This window comes from Colobus angolensis, unplaced genomic scaffold, assembly GCF_000951035.1.
Source record: "Colobus angolensis palliatus isolate OR3802 unplaced genomic scaffold, Cang.pa_1.0 Scaffold175, whole genome shotgun sequence".
Classification (NCBI taxonomy): domain Eukaryota; kingdom Metazoa; phylum Chordata; class Mammalia; order Primates; family Cercopithecidae; genus Colobus; species Colobus angolensis.
Genome location: NW_012114877.1, coordinates 3,364,171 through 3,376,456, shown reverse-complemented (window position 1 = coordinate 3,376,456; position 12,286 = coordinate 3,364,171). Strand labels below are relative to the sequence as shown.

Below are 12,286 nucleotides of genomic sequence, written 5' to 3'. Positions count from 1 at the left end.
GGCCAACATGATGAAACCCCGTCTCTACTAAAAATAAAAAATAATTAGCTGGGCGTGGTGGCGCATGCCTATAATCCCAGCTACTAAGAACGCTGAGGCAGGAGAATCGCTTGAACCTGCGAGGTAGAGGTTGCAGTGAGCCAAGATCGTGCCACTGCGCTCCAGCCTGGGTAACAAGAGCAAAACTCTGCCTCAAAACACAAACAAACAAACAAACAAAAACAGAAAGACAAGAGCCAGTCGTTCTTTTCTAATTCCCAGGTTCTCTGAAACTTCTTGTTATGAAAATAGTTCTTCATCAGATCAACAGGAAACTCAGTCTTTTGGGATTCAGACAAACATGAAGCCATCAGCCCTTGTGGTTGAATATCCCACTTACACCGAGTGTTGAGAAATTTTTCTATCCAATGTCACTGATCCACAGAAAATAAGTAATAAAGAAAAGGATCCAAACTTGTTTGTTTGTTTGTTTGTGGTGTTGCCCAGGCTGGAGTGCAGTGGCGTGATCATAGCTCACTGCACCCTTGACCTCCTGAGCTCAAGCAATCCTCCTGCCTCAGCCTCCCAAGTACCTAGGACTATAGGCACATGCCACCATGCCCTGCTAATTTAAAAAAACTTTTTGTAGAGATGGGGTCTTGCTATGTTGCCTAGGCTGGTCTTGAACTCCTAGCCTCAAGAAGTCCTGCAGTGTTGGACTCCTAAAGGGATGGGATTACAAGCATGAGCCACCATGCCTGGTCTCAGGATCCAAAGTTCTATCAGATGCGAAAAAAGTTGCAAAGAAGAAATCAAGACTGAAAATAAAGAAGAAAAATGCTAACATATTTTTCAAGTACCTACCATGAACCAGACACCTGTATTTAATATTATTTTATTCAATCCTTAAACTCCATGAGATATCATTCCACCCATTTTGCCATTGCACTCCAGCCCGGGCAACAGAGCAAGACCCTATCTCAAAAAATAAATAAATAGAAACAAAAATAAGTTAAAAAGTGGGGAAATGAAGTTAAGCTATAGAGTTTTTATTAGTTTTCTTTTCTTTTCTTTTGAGATGGAGTCTCGCTCTGTCACCCAGGCTGGAGTGCAGTGGCGTGTTCTCGGCTCACTGCAACCTCTGCCTCCTGGGTTCAAGAGATTCTCCTGCCTCAGCCTCCCGAGTAACTGGGATTACAGCTACACACCACCACGCCTGGCTAATTTTTGTATTTTTAGTAGAGCTGGGGTTTTGCCATTTTGGCCAGGCTGGTCTCGAACTCCTGACCTCAAGTGATTCACCCACCTCGGCCTCCCAAAGTGCTGGGATTACAGGCGTGAGCCACCGCACCCAGCCTATGAGTTTTCTTTTTGCTTGTCTGCTTGTTTATGCAAACACTGTTAAATTTTTATCAAGCTAAAATAAATGGGTTTTAAGATAGTATTTGTGAACCTCATTGTAACCTCATACCGAAAAACATACGATGGATACACAAAATATAAAAAGTAGGAGACCAAATCATATATTAGATAAATTACCCAAATCAAACAATGAATACATAATGGACTGAGATTCAAACCCTGACAATGATTCCAAGGCCTATGTTCTTATAATCAAAAAAAGAAGGTGACAGAGGAGAAAAAGATAAAAATGGACAGGAGGAATAGCAGTATTTCTTGCTTTCTCAGCTTCTTTCTTGCCAGCTGTCAGAAAGTTTTCTTTCTGTTGCCCGAGAATCCCAACTAATTTGATTTATATCTTCTCTTATGGATTCAGGCTGGAGTTTACCCTTATCCACAATCTCCTCATCCTTCTTTGAGCCTACTGACTCAGAAGATTGTGGACATGTCTGAAAAAGAATTCCTCCAGAAAGAGTCAGGACATGTGTCTTACCACACATTCCTGCTGTTTGCACAGCTGTATTTGTTGCTCTTAATGGTAGAGAAGGGAGGCACAAAGGACACTTAGTTTTAGAAAACTTTTCATGGTCTAGCTAGAAGAAATTAAACTAAGAGCCAGAGGTTTCCCACTGTTTTTTCTAGAGCCCAAGATTCTTTTGTTTTTGAGTTCTCTGTCTTGTTAGTGAGGAAGCATTATAGCAACTATTATATAAATGCTACAATTTATTTTTGAAATTTGAGAGATGTGTCTCTCTAAATAAATTATTTTTCATTCTTCTTAGAAAATATTTAAAGTCTGTTTCTAAATGAAGTATTCGTGACTTTTCTTTGACCAGAACAGGGTCATTGTATTCAGTGACCATATCGCTCGCTCACCAATGCTAAACCATCCTCTTCTGCCTCCCCTAACAACTATGGATCTGTTTTTTTCAATTTAAAGGCAACTGTTCATGGAAATACTGCTGTGAAGGAAAATATTGTGAGTCAATAAACTTTGGGCCAAGTCCAATCCTCAGATAATGAAGTCAGTAGTACTTGAGCAAGAAGAAATTTGCCCTGTGATAGTAATAAGTCTGTTATTTGTATGTCATAGACACAAATGGCTAAATGTATTTCAAGGTCTTGCTTGAAATTAAATGGATGTCCCTATGCATCCATAACTAATTTATTGGCTATTCATACAACTATGTTTGCTTAGATCCTAATTCCTAGTGAGTAGGATTTATTTAATAACTGAAATAGGGAAGAATATTTACCTGTAGTAAATACAGGGCCTCATCAGTATTGCTTTGTGTTGCTTGAGCATTTATACCTTTTGGGCAAAAGTGGTGATACCTTACCTTAGATAACTCAAGGGACAAGCTGAATGATTAATAGTGAAAATATTGGACCATGTAATAAAGGGTTAATATTGCAATGATTAGGAAATTGTTAATATTCTCATGAAATATTACTGTAAAGGTAGGTACCTGTTTTACTGTGACTGTCTCTAAATTAAGTGGATCCCAAATCAGATTCTGTGAAGTATAAACTGTATTAAAAATTATATTTGAGCCAAAAGTCCCTTCTCCTTTCCACAGCAATTACAATTTTGATCAAATCAGTGCTAAACAGTACTACTTTTTCTTCCTAGCTATGGTGGATCTAGAAATAGTTTGTGACAGAAAAGTCTTTTTATAGCTTTGCTTTCAACATGCATTTATGTTTTAATGATACGTTCTCTGCCAGTAAAAATGTAATTGTAGTACACAGAAAATCAACATGTTTTAAGCTTTCTGAGTGTATTTAAACTGTCAACAGTGAGCTGTCTGACATACAACATTACTCTGCTTCCGCCGTTAATGGCTAGGTTGTTTTCTAAAGACAGTCTAATGACACAAGACTCCTAAATCCTGTTGGACCATGTGAACTAAGAATGACCTGAGTGAATAGGGATGCTTTGGCCATCTGTCATTGACAGCCACATTGATCTGGAGATGGTGGCTGAGGGCAGTGTGTACTGAGGGTATGGCAGTTTGCTGAGGTGATGATAACCATCACTGATACCTTTGTTATGTACTTGATTTCTCATTGTATCTTCCCCAGCTATGGAACCCTTGGGCAGTAAGTAACCTGGTTTAAAAAGTACACTTCTAGGTCAAAAGGTTACATCAGTTCTCATACATTATTCTCCTAGGTCACCATTTAGCATGTCTAAGTAAAGTTTCCCTCCCCACCCCCAGAAAAAGAGCTTTTTAAAAGTATTTATTTTGAAAAATTTCAAGCATACAGGAAGTTATATATACTACCTGGATTCACCAGTTGTTACTATTTTGTCTTTGTCTATCTATGTATCTGTGAACCATTTCAGATAAAGTTGCAGATATGACTGACAGTTCACCCTTAAATACTTCAGCAAAGACGTTCTAAAAATAAGGCCATTTTTCTGTCTACCCACAATGATGTTATTGCAACTGAGAAAATTAACATAATTCCCAAATATCATCCAATAACCTATCCATATTCAGATTTCTCCATTTGTTCCCCAAGTATTTATAATTTTTTTTCAAACTGGGATCCATTCATGGTTAAAGTTTTACATCTGATTGTTATGTCTCTTAAGTCAAAAGAGCTCCTTTTTTAATCTTAAAAAGGCATGGCAAAAATGAAGAGAAAAATACGGACCTCAGGCTCTATTATAGATAGAAATAAATAATTAAAGTATTTAAAACAATTTTTTTAGAGTCAGGGTCTCACTATTTTGACCAGGTTGGTGTCAAACTCCTGGCCTCAAGGGATTCTCCTGCCTCAGCCTCCCAAAGTGTTGGGATTATAGGCATGAGCCACTATGCCCAGCCTAATTGAAGTGTTTTGTTCACACATGTGTTCCACCCCATCTAAATTCCAAAGCAATTTAGATTCTAGCTGATTAAATTCTCGCCACGTTTAAATGTTGGAGTAAGGCCGTTTTGGCTACTTTTTTTTAAGAGAGAATGATTTTTCTTTTTGAGATATCTCTCTTTTTCAATCTTTGCATGGTAATGAGAAGTGAAACTCTTAAAAGACTGCCTTAGATAGATATTTACATATTAGTGAGTAGTCAGGAAAAGTTGAATGGTCACATTGGAACAATGAATACATTACGAATATTATGAGAGGTCATAGTTGTGAATGACAGATCATCTCAAAAGTAGTATTTAGTTCTAAAAGTTGATACATAGTGGGTTAAGTCACTGTGGTTTGATGTTGCATATAGTGGCAGCAGCTCATTTGGATTGATACAGTAAGCAAGTGATAACAAGTATAGGAGAATTAGAACATATGGTAATAAACACAAATGTAATGAAATGCATTTTCTATATGTGAGAATGACTTCTGTTTTTTATATCTTCCTGTGGTCTCATAAAGATGTTTCTCATTGGCTAGCACTCCATGCTATTGTCTTATATAGTTAAAGGAGTCCCGCAGAGTGCTATGTGTTTACATAGTGGGGACTTCGTAATGTTAATCATTGATGATATCCAAGCCACCTTTCACCCTTTAATGTGATCTAAAGATCACAAAATAAGGCAGTAAGATTGAAAAATTATGTAATGTATAAGGGAACAAACACTAAAGGGACCCAATAATATAATTTAATTTCTCAGTGGTTACAGTAATCTTCATTGAAATTTAAAACTGTTTCTACTTATTAGCTTTATTTCTTTACTATTTGTTTATTGTTTCTACATATGCACTTTAATTCAACACACATTTGTCATGAGTTTTGTATGTTTCAGGCATTTTATTTATTTATTTATTGGAGACAGTGTCTTATTCTGTTACCCAGGCTGGAGTGCAGTGGCAGCATGATCAGCTCACCGCAGCCTCAAATTCTCAGGCTCAAGCAGTCCTCTAGCTTCAGCCTCCCAAGTAGCTACTAGGGTTACAGGTGTGAGCTACTGCACCCAGCTCAAGGCATTATATATTTTTTAAAATCTTCTTTTTTATTATGGAAGAATGAAAACATACACAAAAGCAGACAGAATAATATAATGGATTCCTATGTATCCATCATTTGACTTTGATAAATTATAACGTTTTGTTGATCTTGTTTCATCTATCCTCCCCACTATTTGGAAGAGGTGCTGGAGGAGTATTTTAAAGCAAATCCCAGATATCATGACATTCACATATAGATACTTTGTTTTGAATAGAGGCATATTTGCAAAAGTTTCGATTTCTAAGACATTTTTGACTAGCAATAGATTAGTAACCTTAAAATATTCAAACCCTATAGTTAGTGTTTTATTACTGATAAAGATATTTGATATTCATTTAATAAAGACATTTGTTCCACAGCAAAACTGAATAGTTTGGAAAAGCATTGTGTGCTTATCTGAGGTATAAAATGATGAAATGTTAATAAGTATTTTCATAAAACTTGAATTATGAAATCCTAATCAATATTGATTTGAATAACATAAGATATGGTTTTTGTGAGGGTATTTGTGTGTGTATGCACGTGTGTGTGAAGAGAAAATCATTAAATTATATGTATACTTACACATATATATGCATTGGGAAACATGGTCTGTATGTCTTTCAATCACACACTGCTTTCTGCAAAGTCTAGGAGCAATAATGCAGAATTCTTATGAAACTTATCACTTTATGATGAATTTGTAATCCAGAAGAAAAATAAAGAATGGTTTAATTGGAGGCAATGAGGAAAAGATGGAGAAGAAGAGGTTCAAGCAGGGTTCAGCCTTTAAGGGTGAAGGTAGAAGAGGATTGTATGAGGAGGGCTCTGTTTGTGCTTCTGTTGTGTTCTGGGACAGGCCCATGAACTGTTTTCTTGGGTTCCTGTGCTGTCATACTTTCATGCAAAGCCTATTTCAGATTTTGCATTGCTTCTTGAATTCTAGTATTTTTATTTTATAGTAGAATCATATATTAATACTATAGTGTCAAGCAAAAAAGGACATGAGAAAACACCTGATCCAACCAACTCTCTTATTTTAGATGAAGAAAGATGAGGCCTAAGTTTCAGTGACTTGCAAGCCTGTTAGGACTGTAATCCATGTTTCCTGATGGTTAACCAGGTGGTCTTCCTACTTTACTATGTAGCCTCTCCGTAGTTCAAGCTTCAGGCACATGAAGTAACTCTCTGTGCCTTCAAATGTGTAAAGGTTTCCTACTGCAAAGTGAGTAGAATAAACATTCTTCCTGGCCCAACTTTAGGGACAGAACATGCCTTCATTTCAAATAAAGATGTAGTTCACTTGCAGTAATGATATCTTTATTAATGTGAATACATTTCCAAATTTTTTAGAGAGACAGTTTGACTTTAAGAATGGTTTGAACAACCTGCAGTCTTGTGCAACACTGACTGTTGTGTGGATTAAGCAATTTATAAGTGAATTCAGCTAATCAGAATGGTGAGGGGATACACACACTCACATTCCAAATTCTATAATAGTGGTGTTAACTACTAGTAATTCTGTTTGCTTGGGAGAGTCAGAGAAGGCAGTGTTATAATTCTGATATTTGAGCTTTGTATTTTTTAAAATTTTAGATAGGGTGGAGTATAGTGGTACAGTGGCAAGATCATGGCTTACCTCAGCCTCAACCTCCTAGACTCCAGTGATCCTCCTACTTCAGCCTCCTGAGTAGCGGGGACCACCCCACCTGCCTAATTTAAAAATTGTTTTGTAGAGACAAGGTTTCACTTTGTTGCCCAGACTGGTCTCAAACTCCTGGCCTCTAGCAATCCTCCCAGTTTGGCCTCCCAAAGTGCTTGGATTACAGGTGTGAACCACCATGCCTGGCCTATTTGAGCTTTTTGAGAGAAATATCTTACTAGGGATATGTGGGGAAGAGTGTTCCAGGGAGTGGCAACAGCATGTGCAGAGACATGGAGACATATTTTGTTCATAGAAGAGGGAATCCTTTGACCCCAAGAACCTCAGTTTGTGTTGGGTCACTCCTGGAGTTTGGATATGTTATTGATGGAGTGGGGTGTGTCTATCATGAAAACTCCTCATCCTAATCACATTTGCCTGCCCAGCTTTCTTTCCTCTACTAACTCACTTCTCTGAAGGAGCAGAGTGATCTTGGCAACTCTTACTAACTTGGCCTCTCGCATCCTTTCAGTTCACCGTTTGATTCAATTCAGATCCATCTTCACTGTGTAGTACCTTTGTTCTCAATCTGCAGTGGTGGTTTTCATGTGTTATGAGTGGGACAAAGAAATTGTCTAAATAGAATTTTCTTAACCATTTTTAAAACGATTCTTAATTCTCAAACAATTCTCAAAAAAATGTCCAGTAAGATTATTACAGTTTTCAGCGCTATTTACAAGTTACCATATGGTGTAGTGGTTAAGAGCATTGGAATCATATAGATTTCAATTTGAAACTGCTGGCTGGGCGCGGTGGCTCAAGCCTGTAATCCCAGCACTTTGGGAGGGCGAGGCGGGTGGATCACGAGGTCAGGAGATCAAGACCATCCTGGCTAACATGGTGAAACCCCGTCTCTACTAAAAATACAAAAAAACAAAAAACTAGCCGGGCGTGGTGGCGGGCGCCTGTAGTCCCAGCTACTCGGAGGCTGAGGCGGGAGAATGCTCGGAGGCTGAGGCGGGAGAATGGCGTGAACCCGGGAGGGGGAGCTTGCAGTGAGCCGAGATCGCACCACTGCACTCCAGCCTGGGCGACACAACGAGACTCCGTCTCAAAAAAAAAAGAAACTGTCCATGCTACTTAGTACGTCTGTGACTTCTTTTCGGAAACTTATTTAAACTCTCTGAGTCTCTGTTTCTTCAAGTAAAGAATTCAGTTTAGTGACTAGCATATTGTGAATATTCTTTCCCTCTCTCGGGGGAAAAGTGGCTTTCTTGATTATTTTGTTGGGATCTAAGTGAAGGATGAAGAAGGAGAAAAACTACATGACGTGTATTCATTTGCACTTGGGCTGTTCTGTAAGTGTTCTCTGAAGACATTTTCTTGTGCCTTTTCTGCTTTTTGGTGGAGTATGTGAGCAGTTCAAGGTTAGGGACTATGTTTTTTTTCTGTTTGTTTCCCTCTCTCCCTGTAGCAATTAGGACTGACTGACTGCACAAATGGATAAGGCAAATAAATAGGTTTGCATTCAGTCTTAGCCAAAAGCCTGAGAAGTGATCACATAAATATTTTTGACTAGCTAATGTCCTGGACTTCCTAGGGCATCCTGGGTGTGATTCTGACCTTTGCTGTCTCGCTGGAACAGTCCTGATCTAGACCTAATCCCATGGCAGCAGCTGCCTTAGAATTCAACTATGTGCAAGTCCTGGGGCCTTGAGAATGACAAGTGGATATGTTTGTGTGTTTATACATCTGTATGCACATATGTATATATATGTATATACACATACAAAATACATACATATTATATATATCCATACACGTGCACACACTTAGGATTTCCTATGTATGTGAGTTCAGCATTGCTGTTAGATTAGGGAGAAAATGCTGAAATGTTTGTCTTTTGTCTAAGCCATGGAGGCAGGGCTTTGTATCAATTAAAAGGATAGTTGGGCTCTCAGGGAGACAGCTAGCACAAGGCTGGGGAGCACTGAGCCGTGCATGGTGCCCTGCGCTGCCCAGACTAGCGAACAATACACTCAGGATGGCTAAAGGTGACCCCAAGAAACCAAAGGGCAAGATGTCTGCTTATGCCTTCTATGTGCAGATGTGCAGAGAAGAACATAAGAAGAAAAACCCAGAGGTCCCTGTCAATTTTGCAGAATTTTCCAAGAAGTGCTCTGAGAGGTGGAAGACAATGTCCGGGAAAGAGAAATCTAAATTTGATGAAATAGCAAAGGTGGATAAAGTTGTGCTATTATCAGGAAATGAAGGATTATGGACCAGCTAAGGGAGCTAAGAAGAAGAAGGATCTAATGCCTCCAAAAGGCCACCGTCTGGATTCTTCCTGTTCTGTTCAGAATTAGGCCCCAAGATCAAATCCACAAACCCCACCATCTCTATTGGAGATATGGAAAAAAAGCTGGGTGCAATGTGGAATAACTTAAATGACAGTGAAAAGCAGCCTTACATCACTAAGGCGGCAAAGCTGAAGGAGAAGTAGGAGAAGGATGTTGCCGACTGTAAGTCGAAAGGAAAGTTTGATGGCGCAAAGGGTCCTGCTATTGTTGCCTGGAAAAAAGGTGGAAGAGGAAGATGAAGAAGGCAAAGAGGAAGAAGAGGAGCAGGAGGAGGCTGAATAAATAAACTGTTTGTCTCCTTGTGAATACTTAAGAGTGGGGAGCACCATAATTGACACATCTATTATTTCAGAAGTGTCTGTTGCCCTCATTAGGTTTAATTACAAAATTTGATCATGATCATATTGCAGTCTCTCAAAGTGCTCTAGATCAGTGGTTTACATGAAGTAGCCATGGGTGTCTGGAGCACCCTGAAACTGTATCAGAGTTGTACCTATTTCCAAACATTTTAAAAATGATAAGGCATTCTCATGTTGTCCTCACTCTCTGCCCTTTGTTGTTGGTGTGATAAAGCATTTAAAAGATGTTTCTGGCTTTTTTTCTTTTTGTAAGGTGGTGTTAACTATATGGTTATTGGCTAGAAATTCTGAGTTATCAACTGTACATGTCTATAGTTTGTAAAAAGAACAAAAAAACTGAGACAAACTCTTGATGCTCCTTGCTCGGCGTTGAGGCTGTGGGGAAGATGCCTTTTGGAGGGGCTGTAGCTCAGGATGTGCACTGTGAGCCTGGACCTGTTGACTCTGCAGTGGGCATCCATTTAACTTCAGGTTGTCTTGTTTCTGTATATAGTGACATAGCATTCTGCTGCCATCTTAGCTGTGGACAAAGGGGGTCAGCTGGCATGAGAAGGTTTTTGTTTTTGTTTTTGTTAAGTGCGGTAGTTTTTAAATGTTTTTTTTTTCTCTTTTTTTTCTGAGACAGAGTCTTGCTCTGTTGCCTGGGTTGGAGTGCCGTAGTGCAATCTCAGCTCACTGCAACCTCCGCCTCCCGGGTTCAAGCAATTCTGCTGTGTCAACCTCTTGAGTAGCTGGGATTACAGGTGCAAACCACCACGCCCAGCTAATTTTTAAATTTTTAGTAGAGACAGGGTTTCACCATGTTGGCCAGGCTGGTCTTGAACTCCTGAACTCATGATTCACCCACCTCGGCCTCCCAAGGTGCTGGAATTACAGGCGTGAACCACCACACCTGGCCTAAACTGTTTGTTTTTAAACAAACTGTAGAACTCTTCATTGTCAGCAAAGCGAAGAGCCAGTGCATCAGTGAAAGTTCAAGAACCTCGTCTGGGCGCGGTGGCTCACGCCTGTAATATCAGCACGTTGGGAGGCCAAGGTGGGTGGATCACCTGAGGTCAGGAGTTTCAGACCAGCCTGACCGACATTGAGAAACCCTGTCTCTATTAAAAACACAAAATTAGCTGGGTGTGGTGGCTCATACCTGTAATCTCAGCTACTTGGGAGGCTGAGGCAGGAGAATCGCTTGAACCCAGGAGGTGGGGGTTGCGGTGAGCTGAGATTGCGCCATTGCACTCCAGCCTGGGCAACGAGTGAAACTTCGTCTCAAAAAAAAAAAAAAATGTTGTAAGTTCAAGAACCTCCTGTACTTAAACACAATTTGCAACGTTCTGTTATTTTTTTGGGTTTGTTTAGAAAGCTGAAATATTTTTGAAGTTAAATAAACAGTATTATATTTTTAAAAAATTAAAAGGATAGTCTTTTCTGTTCAGTAAGGTATCTCAAAGGTTCCACGTTTATGTTTCTTACTCCAATATTACATATTCCAAGTCAAATATTTTCTAAATTAAATAATTTCTTTATTTCTATGGGGCTTTGAAATTTATACAACTCTTTAATATGCATTATCTGTCATAGAATCTGATAGGCACTAAAGACATACTAATGAATCAATGAATAAGTTCCATCTACTACTCAAAGCAGACCTATAAGATAGACAGAACAAGGCTGGGTGCAGTTGCTCATGCCTGTAATCCTAGCCCTTTGGGAAGCTGAGGTGGGAGGACCACTTGAGTCCAGGAGTTTGCGACCAGCCTGTGCAACATTACAAGATCCCATCTCTTAAAAAAAAAAAAAAAAAATTAGCTAGACTTGATGATGCATGCCTGTAGTCCTAGCTACTCAGGAGGCTGAGGTGGGAGGATCTTTTGAACCTAGGAGTTGGAGGTTACAGTGAGCTATGATCACATCACTGCACTCCACCATGGATGACAGAGTAAGACACTGTCTCTTAGAAAAAAGATAGGCAGAACAAATATTAAGATTGAATATCATTATTCCCATTTCACAGATGTTAAAACAGAGATACTGAGTTAAAACATCTTGCTCAGACTTACACAACTGATAAATGGCACAGCCAGGTTTTAAGTCTTCCGATTCCCAAATCAGTGAATTTTCTACTACTATCAGTCATTACAGGAAAGACAATATTTTTCTTTTTTTTGAGACAGAATCTCCCTCTGTCACCCAGGCTGGAGTGCAGTGGCACAATCTTGGCTCACTGCAAGCTCCGCCTCCCGAGTTCATGCCATTCTCCTGCCTCAACCTCCCAAGTAGCTGGGACTACAGGCGTCCGCCACCATGCCTGGCTAATTTTTTGTATTTTTAGTAGAGGCGGGGTTTCAGCGTGTTAGCCAGGATGGTCTCGATCTCCTGATCTCGTGATCCACCCGCTTCGGCCTCCCAAAGTGCTGGGATTACAGGGATGAGCCACCGCACCCTGCCAAGAAAGGTAATTTTTAAAACTCTCTAGTACTTAGTGAGAGAAGATTTATTATTGCAATTAATTCTCCTATTGTTATACCAGATAAGGACTTGATGATGCTTCCAATTATAGTTCAGTTTTGTATTTGCTCTGTATAAACTTTAGACTATACTTTAGTCTTTA

General features: G+C 39.4%; 1 protein-coding gene and 1 pseudogene across 1 annotated transcript in view; both read left to right on the top strand.

Moving 5' to 3' along the window:
- Positions 1–12,286, top strand: part of SKAP2 (src kinase associated phosphoprotein 2) — a 336,690-nt gene that overhangs the window by 2,933 nt on the left and 321,471 nt on the right. The window lies entirely within an intron of this gene.
- LOC105509420 lies at positions 9,007–9,604 on the top strand (annotated as a pseudogene).